We start from the raw sequence: 21189 nt of genomic DNA on the forward strand, positions 1-21189 counted from the left end.
AATGCTAATGGATGATTCTCTACCTCAATCCCAGAGTCCATGTTTTGGTTTTATATTAAAAGCATCAGGCCAACAGAAACAACCCTCTTCAAATGTAAAAGCCACTCTGTCACCACACATCGATGCTGCAGCACGTTGCCAACAAGTGTGGTTTCTTCTGGTACCATACGGGGGCTACAGTGGAGGAGACCCCAGAATAAAAGCCCTTCTCCCTGCTGCCTCCATGCCTCCCCCCTCCTCTTCTGCCTGCTCCTTCCTGCTCTCTGTCTCCTGAGGCGGCCAGTGTCTCAAGGAAATGCGATATGACTCTTCTCTCTCTCTCTCTCTCTCTCTCTCCCCCTCTCTCTCCTGCTCTCTCTCTCTCTCTCTCTGTCTCCACATTCATCACTCACTGATGTAATTTTTTTCCCTCGCTGTTAATTGCCCCCATCACTCTCTTGGTGCTTTTGATATCCTACCCTCTCTCCTCCATTAGTCTTCCCATGACACCACTCCGCCAGCACTCAGACCGCGGACCAATCAGAGGCGAGCGCGGCGGTCCTTGAGCGGGGCAGATAAGGCCGGGGATGACCTCCGCTCACCCCGGTGTGTGCGAGTCAGCTGTTTTTGACAGGGGAGAAGAGCTCGGAAGTTAAGCTGCCATTGTCCCCATCTGGAGAGGCTGTTTGTTAGCCTGAAACGGCCATCCTGCGCAAACCTTAACATCTGCCAGAGCCCTCATTCAGACAAAGTGCTCCACTTATCAGCTACTTTTCTTTTCCTTTTTTCCCCCTCTCTCTTTCTCTTTTTCTCTGTGTCCCCTCATCATGACGAGGAGGCGTCTGTTGTTACCCAGCACTCGTCTTTGTGAGAGTGTGTTTTGGGCTGGCCTGAAGTGGCAGAGGTGATATTGAGTTACCATAACCTGCACGGGAGCCCTCAGAGGCAAACTGTCCAGGCTGTCTGCGGAATGGAAACCGGAGAGGCCCAGGTGTTGTTCCCGACAGGCGGGGGGGGGGGGGGGGTTCAGAGGGGTTGCAGTGGGATGATGGTGGTGGGGGGTCAAGCGTACTGCAGATTTGTAGGTGAGAAAGGGTCAGACTTGATTCTCTTCAACTGGGGGCCCAATCACCAACACCCCCCCCCCCCCCCCCTCACCCAGTTATTGAACCCCATCCTTCCTCAGGTCAGACGCCCCCCCTTCTCTGACCGTGCACTGATTCCCTCTTCTGCATCCTACCCTGGCCTGTCTGTCAGCGGCTCCTGATTGACTCTTGATCGTTCAAAGAGTCCCGCTGGAGAAGCCGTGCCAGTGTCCGGTTACTGTTATCTCAGAAGCCGAGCTGTGGGAAGGGGGGTGGGGGGGAGGGGGTGGTGTTGGCCTGGGGGTCTGCCGTGGTAGATCACCTCTTGTTTAGGGTAATGGACCCCTTGTCTTTCCCTAGGATGCAATTTACCTTATCAGAGGTATAGGGATGTGTTGTGACAACAGAAATATCTTTGAAGGAGCTGCATAGCTGTGTCAGTGCCTCCTCTGTGTGTGTGTGTGTGTGTGTGTGTGTGTGTGTGTGTGTGTGTGTGTGTGAGGGGTGGGGTGGGGGGTGGGCATAGCTAAGTTTATTAAAGCACTTGATTTGGTTAAGTGTGTGAACAAGAGGGCTTTTTGAGTCGGCACTAAGTGGACGTCTGCGGAATCCTCCGCTCCCTCTTTGGGCTCTCAGTGACACATTCCTGTCTGGCCAAGGTAGAATTCTTCATTTAATTTCCCCCCGTCGTTAATCTGTCTGGTCTCTTTTGTCTTCTTTGTTTACCTTTTCAAGTACTCAGGTTTGCCCCCCCCCCCCCCCACCACAACAAAAAAACACAATACACCTAGTAGCATAGGTGGACTAGGTTGCGTATTTGGCGTAAAGTAGACAAATCTAGTTTCCAGCTTTAATTATGTGTGTGTTTTTTAGCCAGGGAGCCTGAGCCGTACTCTGTGCCTGTGTCTGGTGCAAGATTTGAGAATTATTTTTCTTCGATCTCCTGTGTCTCCACTTGCTCTTTGACTGGAATACATTATTGATGGGCTCTCACAGACCTGAGCCATTGCCCAATTAAAGGTAACATGGAGCAGCCCGTGCCAGAAAGCTGCTTGTGTTTTTATCCTTCTCTCTCTCTCTCTCTCTCTCTCTCTCTCTCTCTCTCTCTCTCTCTCTCTCTCTCTCTCTCTTCCTCCCTCCCTCTCTTTCTTTTTCTTCCCTCTATCTCATCCTCTCTTTCTTTTTGTCTCTCTTCCTCCCTCTATTTTTCTTCTTCTCTCTCTCTCTCTCTCTCTCTCTCTCTCTCTCTCTCTCCCATTTACCTTCTGGTTCATTTCCATATTCATCCACCACAGGCAATTAGCGGTGATCTCTCTGCTGCCCCCCCCCCCCCCCCCAAATCCTCCCCTGTCAGCCGCGAGACCTTTCCAATATGGCCAAATGTGAAATCCAGGCCTCCATCCAGAAAAGGTGTGTGTGTGTGTGTCTGTGTGTATGTGTGCTTGTGATTTGCAGGTGCGTAAAGAATCTGTGTGTTTAATGTGATGTGTGGGAAGCTTGTGGGTGGGTTGAACATGTGTCATTGTTTGTGGTATGGGATTGTGTGTGTATGTCTATGTGTGCATAGGGTGCAATTGAGAAGGCCTGTGTGTGTGTGTGTGAGTGAATAGGGTGTAATTGAGGGGGGATGTGAATATGTGAGTGAGTGAGTGCAGTTGAGGGGTGTGTGTGTGTGTGAGTGCAGTTGAGTGTGTGTGTGTGTGTGTGTGTGTGTGTGTGTGTGGTGGGGGTGGGCAGTATACATGTCAGCGCATTGTACAATCTGGCCCCCTGACTGGGCCTTTGTGTGAGTCAGGCTCAGTGAGTCTGCGACATGGGACAGTAGCTCTGGGTGAATGCGCTGAATGTCTTTTGAGCCGGTCAGCAGCACAACACAGCACAGCACAGTGCTCCAGGCCCCCTGGTCTCTTTTCTAATGCAGATTCCAGATGTTTAGCGTTAGCTAGCTCCCCCACTTTCCCCCGGGGACCTGGGCCATGAAGACGGAGTGGGGAGAGAAAGGGATAGAGAGAGAGAGAGAAAGAGAAAAACAAAACCAGGCTAAAGAAGGCTGACATCCTGCTGGTCAGCTCACCCAAGCCAAGCCAACCCCAGGCCGGGGGGGGGGGTGGTCTGAGCTAGCAGCCTGTCTCCTGTGTGTTGTATGTTTGTCCAGGGCTCGGGGAATCCACACCAACAGCCCCTCTCGGCTCTTTCCCCTTCTCCCCCTCTTTGTCTTCTCTGCTTGTTTTTCTAACTCCTCTTGTCCTGGCCACAGGGAAGGAGGGACAAAGAGAGTCAGAATGGGGGGGGGGGGGTTGAGGGTGTTTGGAGAGGGGGTCTGAGGGAGATTTTGTTTGGGGGGGGGGAAGGGAGACCACCAGTTTCTTGTCGACCATAAGGAAAACCCCTGGACCCCCCTGTGTGCTAATGAGCTCTGAAACAATGCCCTGTGATCAGCTTAGATAGCCCTGGCCATCTTGTAAGGTCCATCGGTTGAGAAGAGATGGTGGGGCTATCAGCATACAAAGCCCGGGCCAGTCCACACACAAGGGCTCTAATGTGGGCCGCTCAACCACTTCTCCCATTCTCCTCTTCCCTCCCTCTCCTCTGTAATTGGTTTACAGTTTCAGCCCTAAATCTGTAATTAGCCAACTTACCAACTTCCTTTGGCCCTTTTTAGATAAATGATGCTTTTCATCAGGTCAGCGAGCGTAATTCTGTCTGGGAGTTGAAATATTGAAAGCGGATCTGGTTTCAAAAGCGGTTTTCTGTAGCTGGCTGGGGGCCGGCTTTTTCTCTCTCCCGATTGTTGCCATGCTGGTATCTGACGGTATGATGAAAGCACCCGGCGCACTCTCAGGAGCCGTATCTTATCACCTGTTATCAAAGAGCTTTCTCTCTGTGTCGAGAAACAACTCAGGACCACACGGAGGAGGAGGAGGAATCTAACGTCGTCTCGGTAACGACTGCGAGTATGCGGGAGGAAAAGGAAAGGAGGTGATAAAGAGCTGCTCCACTGGAGCCCTTCACATCCCACTTTGACACGGCGCGATGAGAAGAGGGAGTGTTCCACTGCACTGATCACAGAGGGCTTGGACTGTGCACACACACACACACTCATACACATGCACACACACACACACACACACACACACTCATACACATGCATCACACACATACACATACACATACACATGCACACACTCACTTATACACATGTACACACACACAAACACACACACTCATAAACATGCATCACACACACACACACACTTATACACATGCACCACACACTCACTTATACACATGTATAGACACACACACACACACACACTCATACACATGCATCACACACACACTCATACACACATACACATGCACACACTCACTTATACAGACACACACACACACACACCCACACGCACACCTGAATGCATGAACACATACACAGTGCACGTAGAAGCAGACTTGTAAGCATGTCTGTTCACAGTCCTATGTTTTGCATTTTGCATTGTTTAGGCGACACCTTTTCAGGAATGGTAACATAAAGAGGCGTTAGAAACAATTTTCCACCTCATCATTCCTTGTTCAATAAAACATTTACATACAGAGTGTCCTCCTGCATCTCTCCTGATCTCCCTTTCTCTCTCTCTCTCTGTCCCTCCATAGCTGTCTCCCTGTAAATGAAAGCAAAGCTGTCATACACAGCTGTTCCTCGCAGCAGCCATTTCCGTATCCATCATTAAGGACGCACTTGTGCCTAACACACAACATTACTTCACTGCAACACATCTGCTGTGAATCACCGTGCTGCTGAAAACAAAGGCCCAGCTATTGTGCTTTAATGTGCCACAACATTCCGCCCCGAAAAAACCCCTCTGCTCAGCATGGAAGCCAACCACCCTTCACTGCTCTCCAATAGTTTTCCCCATTGAGTTCTCTCTCTCTTTCTCTTTCTCTTTCTCTCTCTCTCTCTTTCTCTTTCTCTCTCAGTTGCTCCTTTTAGACCACTCGTTCACCCTTTTCATGTGGTATGTTGTATATTTGAAGGGGCTGGTTGGCTCTCTAATCTTTAATGAGCAGTATTGGCATCTGATGGTAGGTGTGTGCTAGTGTGTGTTATTAATCGGAGGACCAGAGGAGGCCGGCTCTTGAGCTCTCTGGGTGCTGGTCGCTGGGCTCTCACTGGGCTCTCGTCGAGCTCTCGGTGGGCTCTTGCTGAGCATGGTGACTATGAATAGTCCACCTTCACCATAGGAGAGAGAGGGGAAGGCTTGATCCAGTCCAACTCTCCATGTTGTCTCCTGTGCCCTGTCTCCTGTGTGAAGCCTCTGGAAGGGGAAAGGGAACAGGATGGCATTGATTTTGTTTTTCTTTTCTTTCCTGTGACGTGTGTGTGTGTGAGTGAGAGAGCGAGAGAGGAGAGAGAGAGTGTGTGTGTGTTCACATGTATTTGACATGTCTGTGTGTGTGTGTATCTGCACGTGTGTGTGTGTGTGTGTGTGTGTGTATTTGAAAGGGTATTGAGAGAGGCAGAGGTGCTCTGGTGTGAAGCCATAGCAAAAAGGAGAGAAATTGGAGCCTCTGTCTCTCACTCTCCCTCTCACACTTAGTGCCTACTATCACAGAGAGGATCCCTGAAGGTGTTGCGGACGACGCCTCGGACTATTTTAACCCAGCAAAGGTGCCTGTGTCTGACACCAACCCTCTGGCGTACAGCCCCTCGAGTGCACGGCCTGATCACACGCTCCTCTTAGGGCCCGTCCCATTTCTCCCCCCTTAAAACTTCCACTTGGTTTTGATTGCCCTCAACATTAAAGCCCCCTCGACAAGGGAAGTGGGGGTGAAGATCTTTCCCTATGAATTGAGACACCACTATATGCAAATTAGCGTAGAGAACGTGCTTACCTACGTCACGCGCAGCGCCGACGTGTCTACCGGTAGTAGCCTGCTACTATTTTCATTCAGGAACATGCCCGTTCCAGCGGTCATTGTTGTGTGGGCTGTGCTGGTTTATCTACGTCTGGTTAATCAACAAAGACATTCGTGTTCATGTGAACGCCAGAACACACATCCTAAATATTGACGAAACTACCCAGATTGATTTATAACGTTAACGTTTGATGGGCAGACTCTCTCAAAGCAATCAGCAGATATCATGAACATCGTCAGATAGCTTCGTGAGATATTTTCTAACATTAGTGTTCAAAACTCAACAGTCCATCAGATGTGCATCAAACTAACATATTCCAACATATTTCTGAATTTTAATATGCTTATTTGCGAAAATAACAAGGGTTGATTTTAAGGGGAAAATAGCACTTCCCCATGCTCCGTAAAGTAATGGGACACCCTAGCCCTACACGTGCACGCGCAAAAACGAGGGTTAGGGCAAAAATCTAGGGGTAGGGGAGGTATTGGGACGGGCCTTTAGACCGCAAGAACAAAGTGCGGACAGGCCTGCCTGTGGTGCCACTCGGTCCAGGCCAGGCCATTTTGTACGACTCTCTTCTCCTCAACCCATACCACAAATGTCATTCCCCACTGAGTGGAAGCTACTGTGTTGGAAATACAAGGGATGGCTCAGTGTCCTCCAGTCCAAGTTTGGAAAGCTAGTTTTTGTAGTCCAAGTTTATTATTGAGGTTTGTCTTAAATGTTTGTCATTGATGGATACACTTAAATTGTGTATGCTATTTGTGATTATTTTCTGTCACATTTGCTGCTTAGAGAACGCCACTTGTTAGGCCCCTAGATGATTTTTGTTTTTGTTCCTGCTGTCCTGCTTCACATTCCCTTTTGCAAACTATGAAATGTAATATAATGTCATATGTTTAATATACATGCGTTTTTATACAGTAACATCAAGAGATGGGAAATTAATGAGAAGAAGGAATGCTGAGTGGAATGGGCTTGTGTGTGGGAAGCATGGGATAACTCCATCTCCTCCAGTCCAGGTGGTCTGCTCTCTAATGTGTACTCACCTCTTCCTGTTATTTCCCTTTGGGCACTGGAAGAGACTAGGCGGCTCGGGCTGGCCTGCTTTTTTGGAGTGTCAAGCTACTTATAGCAAATTTCCCCTGTGTCACATTTCCTAGTCGGCCTCGCTCCGAAACAGAAAGGGAAGAAACATTACCCGCGCTTATCATGTCCTCGCTATCCACCGCATAGCTGTAGTGTGGCTTTTTAGAAAATAAAAAAAAATTAAGTGAAGAGTAGATGCCTTTGGAATTTCGTCATATTCCCCTGCAACAGCCCTGCAATCTTCAGTGAAGGTAGTGGTTGTTATAGCTTTGTAAGGTCACCGCAATAAGGGCGAACATGACATTTTCCACTGTGTGTGCACGTGAAAGTGTGTGTGTGTGTGTGAGCTAATGTACATTTGAGATCATCTCAGCTGAGAGGCAACCTGCCTTATGAGTGTGATGGTTCTTGTCGTCGCCATAGTATGAAGCCGGCCCCACACTCAGCTCATCTTGTGCTTGTTGTTTCTGCGTGGCGTAGTGCGGTCCTCCCTCTCTCTCTCTCTCTTTCTTTCTCTTTCTCTCTCTCTCTCTCACTCTATCTCTCTCTTTCTCTCACTCTATCTCTCTCTTTCTCCCTCTCCCCCTCCCTCCCTTCATCTCTCCCTCTCTCCCTCTCTCCATCTCTTGTCTCTCACGGTTTTGCTTTTGTGTGGTCCAGTCTGGGCTGCGGCTTGACTAAAAGCCCTCATTTCATCTGACCAGCAGGACACCCACACACAGAAATCACTTCCAGTTAAAGACTAATGAATCAAGGTGTTTGGCGGCGCCTTTGAAGAGGCGTGGAGAGCAGAGCGCGGTGGTGTGGAGGAGGAGAAGGAGGAGGAGGAGGAGGTGTGAGAGAGAGGGAGGTAGTGAGATGGAGGAAGTGAGGAAAGAACAGAGGAGGCCTGGCGGGGTAGGTGTGTGTGTGTGTGGGGGGTGGGGGGGTGGGGGGGTGGGGGGCTGTTTCTCTCTCCTGTTCGCTTAAGCTGAAGTACCTTCCACTCCAGTGCTAATACAACACAGACAAGGCCGTCTAATGCCACATGAGACATAGCTATAGCTGATGTGTGTGTGTCTTTGTTGGGGTATACAGTAGGAGAGTGATTCAGAGTTTGTGTATTGGGTTATATAGGGTAAACAAGCAGCAGTACATTTCCAAGAGCTCCAACATAAAAGTACTCATTGACTGTCTAGATAGAGTGTGTGTGTGTGTGTGTGTGTGTGTGTGTGTGTGTGTGTGTGTAATGGAACACACACACACACACATATATACACACACACACACACACACACACACACAATCATATTTTTGTTCTGTAAGAAATGCACTGGAACAGCCTATGTACATTTCTGCCTATGCTTTCATAGTGTCTATGAGTATGCTTTTTGTACTGTATGTTAACATGATTTGAATTGTTCTCTATGTGCTTTTGTACATACAGTATACAGTTAAGTTCTCCAGTAAACCTGGCAGGTCTTGTGGGCTTGTCTGAAAATGGATGTGATTCATCATGTAAATCGACCCTGCTGATTGAGTGGCAGCTGCTGCATGCTACAGAAAAGCTTCTCTGTGAAGGGCTTTCAGTAGTTATTTTCCTCATTTGTTTTAAAGGTCATTCTGCTGAAAAATGTCAGCCTCCTCTATGTGGATGCATTAAGCAATGCGATTACATTAGATGGTAAAATACCACAGTTATGGCGAGCCTGGCAAGCTTTTCTCGTTCATATTACCCAGCCTAAATCGACCTGTCAAAACAACAACAATAAAAAAAATACTGTTAAACGATGACAAGCACTTAAAGCCCAGAAAAGCTGGGGGACAAAATTTTTGGTGGCATTTGGACTTGGGTGTTGCTCTCGCTCTTTCAGTGGGTAAATTAGCTGTGCTCCAGCACCTGTGTGGCTTGTTAATGCTCGGATGTCGTTGTTCCGATTACACGCACAATGCTTGAGTGGATATCTAAAAGTGTTCAACGCTGCATACGTAGATGCTGCTGCTGCATTGCTCTGTTGCGTTGATCTGAGGCTCGTAGGAAGTCTCCGGAAAAAAAAGTGTCCCAGCAAAGGCTCTACTTAACCCCTGTGGATTAGCCATCATGCCTGCTTTGGCATGGCTAACATGGAAATGTCTCAACACATTCAATTACTGGGACCAGGGCTCTCGGAGAGCCTAAATCTGTGCTAACAGACCGACTTAAGAGTGTGAGACGGAAGAGGCTGGTGGCTGCCTTGGGTATACTGTGCTTTTCGACACCACTCCTTCACTTCAGCACAAACCTCCAGTGGCCTTGAGCGGAGTGAAAGAAAGCGCCCAACATATTTTTGGATGCATGTATACACAGTTTGCAAAAAAAACATCAAGCTGGACCGTCGTTTGGGCAGGAATGCACGCCTGCATAATTTTACAGATAGGGCTTCTGAAATGGAGTGATGAGCAGACCAGTGGGCATTGTTGAAAATCCAAAAAGCGTGGGAGTGTAAAATGTATTTACTGGCATCTGGACGACGTTTATTCTCCAACCTCCCTGTTCTTTCATGCTCAGCTGTGTCAATTCAAATAAAACAGCCATGCAGACATTTCCTTATTAGGCATTCTCTCGTCCTTTCTCACTCTCTTTCTTTCTCTCTCTCACTCTCTTTCTCTCTCTCGCTATCTCTCAGTCTTGCTGTCACTCACTCACTCACTTACTTGCTCATCCACACACACACGCACACACACACACACACACTCACACACACACACACTCTCATAATACATCCACAGTGAGAAAAACACCTATTCCCCATTCTCTTCAGATGTGTGTGGGGAGAGCAGACTGCATTAGGAGCAGGATGTTGCTTTCTACCGACACCCCCTGGAGCTGCCTGACCCCAGAGGCCTCAACAATTAGGAACAGAAACAGGGAGACGGCACACAGATAATGTGCTCCCTAGTTCCCCTCTCTCGCTCTCTCTCTCTCTCTCTCTCGCTCTCTCTCTCTCTCTCTCTCTCGCTCTCTCTCTCTCTCTCTCGCTCTCTCGCTCTCTCTCTCTCTCTCTCTCTCTCTCTGAGGCTTTTTCTGTGGATGAGCAAAAGTTTTTGCCTTGGCTATTGTTTGTCTGACTTTGAGGTGTGGTGGGGTGGTGGGGTGGGGGCAGGACTGCAACAGGTGAGGCATTGGTGAAGCACTCGCATAACTCACGTCTCTGTCTCTGCTGGCTCTTTTGAGTGTGTGTGTGTGTGTGTGTGTGTGATGAGTAAGTGTATGTCTTTGTGTATGGATGTGTGCTCACAAATGCATGTGTGCACATATGCGTGTGACTGAGTGCATGCAAGTGAGTGTGTGTGTGTGTACGTCATCCTGTGTGTGTGTGTGTATATGTCATCCTGTGTGTGTGTGTGTGTGTGTGTGTGTGTGTGTTGTAGCAGAGTTGTTAAGCTACGCTCAGTCAGCTCCTGGGCAAGAATACCCAACCACAGCACCGGGGGGGTCCCAAAAAAACGCTTTGCCACAGCTGCAAAGTCTTAACAATTGCGTGGCCGGCGTGGGAGCTTTATGTGCAATACGCGCTCCTCGCTGCCGTCCCCCTCAGGCTTCCTCCCCCGTTTGTTTCTGCTCTGCGTGTCCTGGAGCGGAGCGGAGTGCGGGGAGGGGCGGGGCGGGGCGGGGCAGGCCAGGGCAGGACGGGCTGGCTGCTTATTCACCAATCCTGCTGGCGGTGTGAGGTGCTGATGCAGGAGGGAGAGAGAGACTGCTTTATGGATTCACTCTGGTGGGCGGGGTGGGAAGGGGTGCCTTTTGAAACAGCTGCGTTTGTACATTGGCGCGCACACACATAGTTTTCTTTATACCCCCAACCCTGTGTGTGTGTGTGTGTGTGTGTGTGTTGGGGGGGGGGGGGAACTTGGAGCCAATCCATCAGCCCTCTGTCAGGCAGCCAACAGGGGAGTGGAGTAGCACAGCTTCTAGCCCTCTCCTCAGGTGAGATGGTGTACACACACACACACTTTCACTGGCCCTCATTTACCAATCGAACTTAGCAAACCAGCACAGATCTGAGCACAGGAATCATCTTACGACAGGGCTCATGTGTGATTCATGAAACGTTTATGTCACTTCAATTCCAGCATGAGAATGAACAGGTGTTGGTAATGTGGTGGCCAAAAACCCCTGTATCATGCCTCTGTGTATTCTCATTTTAGAGGCTTTGCCCCTAGAATTTACAACATGTAGGTGCATAATACACCCAAAAGAGAAAAAATTCTGATAGCCAGGGTGACGTTGCTGAAGTCTAGTTGAACCATTTGGTTTTGGCTGTCAGGAAAATGGTCTCTAAGGTAGTAGGGAAAGTATGGGGATTTAAGTGTAACAGACTTTATTTTCAATTTCAATTTCAATGGAGCTTTATTGGCAATGCTCAATGAAGCAGTGTTGCCATGACTCTTCCGAGTTTCAAAATACACTTATTACATTCTCCATGAGTAGATTTGAGAGTATGTACGTTTGTTTCGCAAATGAGAACATCTTTCTCTGATTCTCTCTCTCCCACTTTTTTTTTCTCCCTCATACACACTCACACACACACACACACACACACACACCTGCCTCCCCTCGCTCTCCAACTCCTGGAGATGGATCGAGTGACTGCCGATGACGTATGCTATGGGGAAGGGTGGATGTGGGTGGGGGTGTGTGGTGGGCAATTACCCCCCCCCCCCCCTTGCCCCTTAGAGGCAATTTTGGTTCAATGCCAGTTAGTCAGCACAATACACTCAATCAACATAAAACATGAGATAATAAATAAATTACAATATAATACACATACAAACTGTAAAATCACATACCCTTGTGGAAGATTGTAAGAGTCTGAATGTAACTAGGTGTGTGTGGGGGTGGGGGTGGGGTGTGTGTGTGGTGTGGTGTAATCAGCTAAATGCAGAAAGACTAGAAATGGAAAAGGGCATGTTTATTTCAGCAGCCAGGTGCATCCTACACCTGTGCCTGCCTCTCCTCCACCTCTTGTGTAATTGGAGTGTAGTCTCCCACTAATGAATATCCTCTCTGTCTTTTGTGTGTGCGGGAGAGGAGAGGCTCAACTGGGAATTAACCGCAATCCCTCCAACCCCCCGGAGAGAACCGGTTCCGTCCCCTCGTTTTACCCCCCTCGGTCAGTCTCCCCTCAAGAGCCGCGCCGTGCTGCACCGCACCACGGCAACCATATTATCACAAGAGCTTATTATTGATTGCCTGAACTCAAGAACTCAGCAGCTGAGACTGTCTCCAACTGTGTGTGTGTGTGTGTGTTAGTGCTTGAGTGGGAGAGATAATGTGGCTCTATGTCTGAATGTCACGTGTGTGTGTGTGTGTACAGTTTTCACTGTAGCTGTAAAAAACAGTGACAACAAAGAGCTGGCTCGGTGTGAAATGTCTTGAACACCACAAAAATAACACCAAGAGAGCAACTCCATGAGCAGTATTATTCATAAGCTATATAATACACACACACACACACACACACACACACACACACACACACACACGAACACACACACACACACACACACACACACACACATTTCCTTCTCTCTCACCACCCCTGTCTCCCTTCCTCTCTCTCTGTCTCTTAAATATATATCCTTGCGCCCTATACCCTGTATTTTATATGTTGGATCTGACAGGCTTGTCAGTGGGACAGCTCCGACCGCAATCAGCATTGCTGCTGCTGACGGAGGAGGAGGTGTGTATCCCCAGTAGGCTGTGTGAGGTACTGGGTGATGGCCCTTACCTGCCACAGGAGCCTAAGGGGCCGTTTACACGAAACCGCCGGGTGGATTTTATCTTACCGCTTTCACACCTTTAACGACTCTGGCAAGAAAAAACCTTGCGTGTACACACAGAGGTGTAACCGGCTAAGTGTGCTGTAGTGCATATGCCAGACCAGTCGATGGAGCCGCTGTGCAGAAGCTTCACGATAGTTTCGCGTGAATCGCGTAGAAGAAAACATTGTTGAAACAGTTTGTTAAAGAAGCCCTATGCAGGTCTGGTTATTCCTTCGCTGTTTCTGGGTTTTCGCCTGATTTGGGATCGCATTATTCACGACATAGCTCCCCCTGCAGCTTCGGTAGCAAGTGACTGCTACGCTAAACCCCCAATAGCTAGCGAGCTAGCATCAATAAACCAAGCTAAACACATAGGGCTCACAATAAAACGGTCGAGCAAAAATCACATTACAAAAACGAAGTTCACCCAAAGGTAGGCTACTTACAATTTCAACAGCAACAAAGCCAAGTCGGAGTCCGTTTTGCAGTCTTCTTAGAAACTACAATCTGACTAAATCTGACTACATTTTCGAGTATTTCCGCCGAGTTACATCCGGATGTGTTCCGACCGTGACCAGAAAGTTGCATATTCGGTTTTTCCGCGGAGAAGCACTAGGGGGAGACGAAGCACCCACCAAACGACCCAAAAAGTGTTGTAGAACCATCAGAACGACTCTCAACCTGCATAATTAAGGTAATTTTTGCTAAAATTGTTGCATAGGGCCTCTTTAAGCCAGAGAATGTCTAATAAGTGCTCTGGTTAAGCAGTTGCATGAAATAAGGAGACTAATTAAGTTAAACTAATAAAGTTCATTTTCAAGGTATGTGACTGCTATGTGAAATTTCAAATGCTTAGCCTACGCATTGCATTAGGTCTGAGCACCACTGGAGAAAACACTAACAAGCAGTAAGCTAATGTTTAACTAAGTTAAGCATACGTTCTAACTTACCACTAAAGGCTGATAGGCTACATTGTGCACATAAATCATGACAGGGGAAAGAAAGACATTTTAATATGATAAATAAATGGTTTGGTTTGTTTTGACAAGCAGCATGTCAGGTCGAGTGCCGTGGCTGAGTTGAGAGGTGGGGCTATGTCGTCATAAAGTTGCCGGCTTCGCACCTACAGGCCGTCTACACGGCACTGTCTAGCCGGCGGTCTCAAAAGTTCCCACTTCGGAAGCCGGTTTCAAAAGCTATCGGTTTCAGTCTCCTAAACTGCCGGCGTCGTGTACACGCAAGGCGTAACTGTTAACAAAACCTGACCGGTTTCACAAAAACCGGCGTTGTGTGCACGGCCCCTAAATGAGCTTAAAAAGGTCCATTCACAGCCATGTCAGAACTTGAGACGGGCAAGCTGTGAAGAACAGCATATCCTGCCGCTGTGCCCTGTCTGTCACCTGTGCAGGTGTGTGTGTGTGTGTTTGTCTGTGTGTGCACATTATGTGTGTGCTACTTGGTTCATGTGTTTATATTCTATGTGTATGCAGATATACAGTATTTGCTTTTGTTACACACTCATTCTGTAAAGCACGTGTGTGTGTGTGTGTGTGTGTGGTGGGGAAGGGTTGGGGTGTTGGATGGTTGGTTCCTTTATAGCATACCATGGCAGTTTTACTATGTCTTGTTCGTGCTGCTTTGATGGTTTTCCCCCTTTGTATCCATGTGTCTGACCGCTGTGAGCTACAGTGTCAAAAAGCACGTCACCTCTTTTATTGGCCGCAGCCTGAGGGCCCTCACCTCCCCGCCATCACATGACCGGCCTTCCGAGCCAGTTGACCTTCTCACCTTCGTGTTTGGCAAGCTAGGGCCTGTGGTCCCCACTCTCTCAGGGTTTTTCTGAGGTGACCCCAACAAACTCACCCAGAATAGCACAATGCTGCTACTTAAGGTGTGAAGAGAGGGGGGGATGAGGGGGGGATGGGGGCGGGTGTTGAGTATTTTGTGTGCGGAGACTTTGGTTGCTGGGTCAGAGCATTGTTGTCATGGTGACTAGATCAAAGCACTGTCGCAGCAGTCACTCGCAGAGTTGAGGCACTGCCAAGCACATTTGTGGAATGACTTTCACAGGGGTGCTAAGCAGTTAGCTTACAAAGGTTCTGGCTGCTTAGGGGTAATTGATTTGCAAAGGATGGATTTCATTGTACAGAGAGGGGGAGCTGGAATGGGGTGGGGAGGGGGGGGGGTGGCGGTGCTGTTTAGGGGATTGGCCCTGATTGCAAGTGATGTAAACTCACTCGAATTTGCTGCTGTAGTAAGTTTTGCGAAACAACCAATGCTAGCTTGTTCGGAACAGCAAATGCCTCTGTTGTTAATTTTTTGTGAGCATGCCAATGGGTACGGTGTGCGAACTTGAGCCAAGGCTTTAGACGGTGTGTGTGTGCGCTTGTGTTTGCGCTCGATTGTGGTGTGTGTGTGTGTGTGTGTGTGTGTGTGTGTGTGTGTGTGTGTGTGTGTGTGTGTGTGTGTGTGTGTGTGTGTGTGTGTGTGTGTGTGTGTGTGTGTGTGTTAATCTGTGTGTTTGCAGCCCATCTGCTCGTCGTTTTTGCGTGCCGCAGCCAGGCACAGCGGTTGGCACGCCGTCTCCCCACCAGCACGGCTCCGTAGCCCTGTGCCGCCCGGCGCCTTTAAAGCCCGGCGAGTCCCAGCTGAGCGTTCCTGCGGTGGGGCTCCTGGCTCTCGGATTAGAGCCTGCACGGATTCCTCCACTGTTTAACCCCCAGCTTTTAACTGGTTTCACAGGCATATGGCTCCGGGACCAGCGCAGGTCCCGGCTGAGCTTAAGTGCACTAAACGAGGTGTGCGCTGGGAGCTCTCTGGGTTCTCTCTGGGGAGATGGGCTGCCCAAGTGTGTTGCAATTACCCTGCAGTTTTTCACCTTGTCACTTGTCCAGGAAACAGTGTTTTCATTGATGTATGAGAGTAGTATGTATGAGAATAAAACTTGTTGATAAAAAATATATAGAGGGATGATAAGCATAGAAAAAAATAGCAATAATCATTCAGCTTGTTTTGAACTTCTGTGGAATGTTCCGGAAGCATGTGCGATGTGAGAAATTAGAATTAGCTTGGTACACCTCTGTTGTACTCTCGGTCTCTGCCTAATAACTAATCTGGACTAATGTTGGACTACCTTTTGCACCTTCACCATGACACTCACTCTCTTGAGCACCTTGCCATGCACACATAACTAAAGGACTTTGGTTGGACTACTTTTTGCACCTTCACCATGACACTCACTCCCTTTAGCACCTTACCAGTCCCGGCCCTGTCACTACAAGCGTCTTATGCTTGATCACCCTCAAGCACATTGGACTTTCTACAAGCGTCTTATGCTTGATCACCCTCAAGAACATTGGACTTTCTTAATTTAATTTATATAGTGTATTTAGTATTTAGTTATGTTAGTTTTCTTATCTTTCTTATCTTCTACTGTCTTTATTGTACAGTGGAGTTTAGTTATATGTTTATACTTATACTTATGTTTACCATTTCTGCTGTAAGTGCATGCTATTTGTGATGTCTGTATGCTACTGAGACCCTTGAATTTCCCCATGGGGATCAATAAAGTATCTATCTATCTATCTATCTATCTATCTATCTATAAAGCAAAAGCTTCGGTGTCCTCTGCGCACTTTCCTGTGTTCACACGGCAGCTCTAGCAAGCCGCTTTTTTTCTGTGGAGTTTCAGCAGGTGTGTCTTTTGAGTTCGCGGGCTGCCACGGTGAGATTGGCTGTTTGCCACTGTAATAACTAATTTAGCCAAAGTGCAGAGAAAACAAACATGCTCTGGTAGGGAGGGAGTCATCAAACGAACGTTGCATGGAAAAAGAGAGAGAGAAAAGCCTGGCTGATGGAGAAGACAGTTTTCTCCAGGTGCTGGCAGCATGAGCCTGCCCCTGAAAATTCCATTCGACGTCATTGATCCCACGCTAGTGATTTGGTTGTCACCCAGTCTAAAGCCGCCTCTCCCAGCACTCCCTGTAGGCTAGTATGTGCTTAGCTCCTAGGCGACGGGTGAGGTGAGGGAGTGAGAAGGTGACTGACAGGGTCAGTGTGAGTCAGTCAGCTCCAGCCTCATTAGTGAAGTAGGGCTGTGTGCTTGTGAACCAGCGGAACCCTTTCCCTTGTCTGGATCATCAGGCTAAGTGAATAAGCAACAGTTCACATAATAGCCTACGTCACGTAACCTGTTTAAAGATGATATAACTCATTCAGAACAAGCTATCAGATAAGAGACCCTGATGTATTTTTGGTCTGTTGAAGTTTAGCTTAGTATGCAGAGTGAGTGTTTACATGTGTGCGTGATCACAAAATTAAACAGCACTGTTATATCCCTGAGTTCTTGTATGCGTATTTACCCACAGTGGGCTGTTATCACATCAGTAGAGGGCCATCTTAAATATGGGTGCTCTTGTCTTTCCGAAGCCAGTCTTAGGATCTCTTTGGGACATGGCTGACTTGGGAAAAATACATATATATCACAGCTGTTCTATCTTTGGCATTACAATTCAAGACTGCTGGCCATTTTTCTCCTCTTCCCACCATCCTGCCAGATCTCATGTTTATTCAGCGTTGGTCAGGAAAGATAAGACCTTTTTTTTCGGGGAAGGAAAAACAAGTCCTTTCACACTCGTGTGCTTCTAAGCTGAATCTGCTGCACAGTGCTAAACGCAGCCAAACGAAAGTGTGGGGTTTTGTCAGGCGTTTAATGCTCGACTGAACGGTGCAAGCCCTGTTTGCTCCACTGTGTCCAGTTTGGTTAGAGGCCTTTTATCTGTCTGCTCCTGTCACCGTGGAGATACAGGCTTCTGAGAAGACAACAGAGCTGCCCCGAGTCGTAGGGAACTGTTTATCTTTCTTTGCAAGAGGGAATTATTATTTTTCTTTTTTTTTTATTGCTGACAAAGACTCTTTTGAAAAGCCTCTGGTTGCATTTATGGAGCTTTTGTATTTCTTTGACAGTTGTGACACAAAGAGTCATTGTTTTGTTGTGTTGGGGCCACTTCAAAAGCCTGGTGTTGAAAGATGCAATCATCTCCACTTCCACTTTGTTTAAGGTTTCAAACTCTGCATAGAACATGTATGGACACACACACACAAACACACATACACACACACACACACACACACACACACACACACACATCGTCACAAAAAGAAGACAGTATTCTATCAACATGTTATTTTTACATGGGAAAACCAGACAGAAATGTCAGTCAGCACTGAAACTCAAGTCTAATGCTCTTGCTAACTCCTCTTAGTCTCCGAGCCAGGTTGCTGGGCCTCTTTCTTCCCACCTCCACAAGTTTATTTTTTTATGGACCGTCTTGGACGGTGTAGCCTATACTTTTCACACTCTCTGTGCTGGCACCGTTGCGTAAGCCCCATTTTCTGTCAGTGTCACAACATATGGAAAAACTTCATTCTGCGCCTCAGCGTCAGACTTCCAAATTGCCCGTTGTTATCTGTCATGACGGATCCCAGTGTGCTGTGGGCTGCGCAGCGAGATGAGATGGCGAGGTAATAGCAGGATAATGAGAAGCACTCTAATTGGCATCCAGTGTGGAATCTCTGCCAAGGTCTGATCCTCGCCGTGGTGTCAGGGGGGGGTCAGAGGTGACCGGGGAGGTGGGGGTGATTCGGGGCACATCGCAGAGAGAGCCTAAAAGCGTTTAAGCAGTCGCTCTCCTTTTGAACTCGTCGAGGGAGTGCGGCTATCTCTGCCCACCACCAGGAAGCCAGAGGTCGACGCGCTGATTCATTTCCGCTCCGCACTGTACGCCTCACATCTCCACCAGCTGGGCGCGAACCGAGCGAGTGCCTCCGACTCCAACTCCTTCAGACATGGTTTTCCACTTACAGAACCAATTAGCTTCATTTACTCTCCCTCCCTCCCTCTCTCCCTCCCTCTCTATCTCCCTCTCCCTCACTCACATGCGGAGAGAGTTTGAGAACCACATCCATTGTTTGCATCTCGATTTATGTTGATCTGCCAATTACTGAAATGGCGCGCTCTGGAGCTGCGACCATGCGTTAGTGACCATTTGTGATAATAACCCTGGGTAGGGGAATCAACTGGCTAAAGCCTATTGTCTCAGAGGACAAAGGCTGGGGATTAAGAAACATCAGTGGCCACTATTTTAGTTCTTTTTCCTCCACCAGTGAGTTCAGCTCTCCCTGATCCCAGCCTTAATCCCACCCCCTTCTCCCCCACGCTAGCGGACATACTGGGAGCCAGCTGGGTCTCTAGCCTGCGCCTGCGGTGCACCAAGCCCCTGTGTGTGTGTGTGTGTGTGTGTGTGTGTGTGTGTGTCATCATTAGCTAAGCTTCATCCCTTTTCCCCACCAGCCCGGCAACCAACCAGACCAGGACTGCTCGCTTTAAGGCTGACCGGCCACAGCTTCCTGAGTCCTGAAGGCTTTTTTCTCCATGGCAAACTGAGCCGAGACATCCTAATGCTTCCACCTATATGAATGAGCTCTAATCTTCATCTGAAAAGGGCCCTGGCTGTGAGGCTTTTTGCAGAGGAGGAGCTGCAGGAAGAGTATTTAATGTGTGTGTATAGCCCAGGCACCTTGAATATTCTCACAGTAACTTTCTATTCCTGTGCCACTTGCCCTTTCTTTTTCTCCTTTTCCTTCTTATCCCTCTCTCTTTCTCCCTTTCACTCTCTCACTCGCTCGCTTCCTGAGAGAGAGATTTAATATTAAAAATAGAAGTATTTTGCATTTCTTCCATGCCCTCTGCTGCTATCAAATGAATGATTGGCAGGGTCAATTTCTCCCATCTTTGCTTCGTTTGAGAGATGTGACCTAGCCGCTGCCGCACACCTTCCTGAGCTTTTTGCATTTGATGAGCGCATTAGGCTCGGCGTTGTGTTTTTGTTTAGCGGACTGACAGCCAAAATAAAACTCGCCCCCTTGGGTCAATCATTTCTGACTATAGCCTAATCACACCATATGACTGCACACGCAGCAGAGCTGAATCTCCGCTGCATGCTAATCACCGCGTAAGCCCTCTCCTGTGCCGACACTGCGCCGCCATCGTTGGCGGAGTGAGGGAACATGTCTGCCACACCAACGTCTCAGGACATGCCTGGGCTCTGCGCCTCTATATAAGGTCGTTGGGTATTTTTGCTCACTCACAGACAGAGACTTTTAGACAGGGTGACGGATAAGGAACTGATAGCGAAGGATGTTGGTGTGGATTCCCACGTGAACTGGATTAGGCTCGTCGGCTGATAGTTTTTTTTTTTCTTTCTTGTTTTTGAAGCCAGTGGCTCTGGTGGTTTCAGTGGTGGAGCTCTTTGAGGGATTGAGGCCAGTGTCTTGTAGTTTCAGCGCTGTGTCTGTATCGGGGGGGGTGGGGGGGGGGATCAGGTTGATGGCGGGAGATTCCACCTGGCGGGATCTCCTAAGCCCCCGTCTTTTTGAGCTGACTCATGGATCATTTCATCTGTTGACTCTGCAGTCCTGCTTTTTTTGCGGTCGAGTTAGCATGCTGCAGCACCCCTCTGAGCCTTTGCTCCTCTCCCATGTGCACTCGCCAAACTTACAGACTGAGAGAGAGAGAGAGAGAGAGAGAGAGAGAGAAAGGCCAGCATCGAACCAGCCTCCCCTTAGTGCCCTGCTTGTGCCACAGGTCCACCTCCTCTTCGTTCGTCTGACAGCGGGAAGAACGAGGCCCGTGCTGCACAGAACACGCTATTCTATTTCTGATCCTGATAGGGGATCCGCCGTTCCCATGCATCTGTGTTCCAATCTGCCGTTTCCTTGAAGTCCTGTTTGTGTTCTTGTGGCGACATCCTTGCCAGTTACAGGCTCGCAATGGAAATCGGCACACTCTAATGAGCTGGTAATTAATGATACATTTGGCAGTGTTGCAGAACTTGAAATAAAACCGCTCTTGTTCAAAGCTCCTGTCAAAAAATGTGCAACTGTCAAATAGACATTTTCTTTTTCTTGAGCAACAGCGCCCACAAACTTGGATTGAGTTCACTTTACAAAGCGTCTCATTTGCCTGTGGATTGAAGCTCAAGGGAATTTATTCGTGTGGTGGTTGTTGTTTTCACGGAAATGCAGCACTTGTTGAGAAAGGCATGTGACAAAGACAGAAGTTCTCCATCTTACCTGGCTATTTCAATTATTTGAATCGATTAGCGAGCCTGTTTGGTTTAATTTGAGTTAATAAAAAGTAATTGCTCTGCTCTTTTAAAAATTCTTTCTCTTCTTGTTGTTCTAAAGAATCCTCTTCTGAGAAGTTCTGAGCTGAAAGCTAAGAAGCTTTTTTGCGGGGGAAAATTGAATGGTATATTCAACACAACGGATTCACAC

At 48.1% G+C, this 21189-nt stretch overlaps 1 protein-coding gene across 1 annotated transcript in view; it reads left to right on the top strand.

Moving 5' to 3' along the window:
- macrod2 (mono-ADP ribosylhydrolase 2) overlaps nucleotides 1-21189 on the top strand; it is a 495356-nt gene that overhangs the window by 92432 nt on the left and 381735 nt on the right. The gene's annotated exons all lie outside the window — the stretch shown is intronic.

Source organism: Alosa pseudoharengus, unplaced genomic scaffold (genome assembly GCF_046254945.1).
Source record: "Alosa pseudoharengus isolate Yale_2024_CS ecotype anadromous, Long Island Sound unplaced genomic scaffold, YU_APseudo_1.1 YU_APseudo_1.1_scf_15, whole genome shotgun sequence".
In the NCBI taxonomy this organism is placed as follows: Eukaryota; Metazoa; Chordata; class Actinopteri; order Clupeiformes; family Clupeidae; genus Alosa; species Alosa pseudoharengus.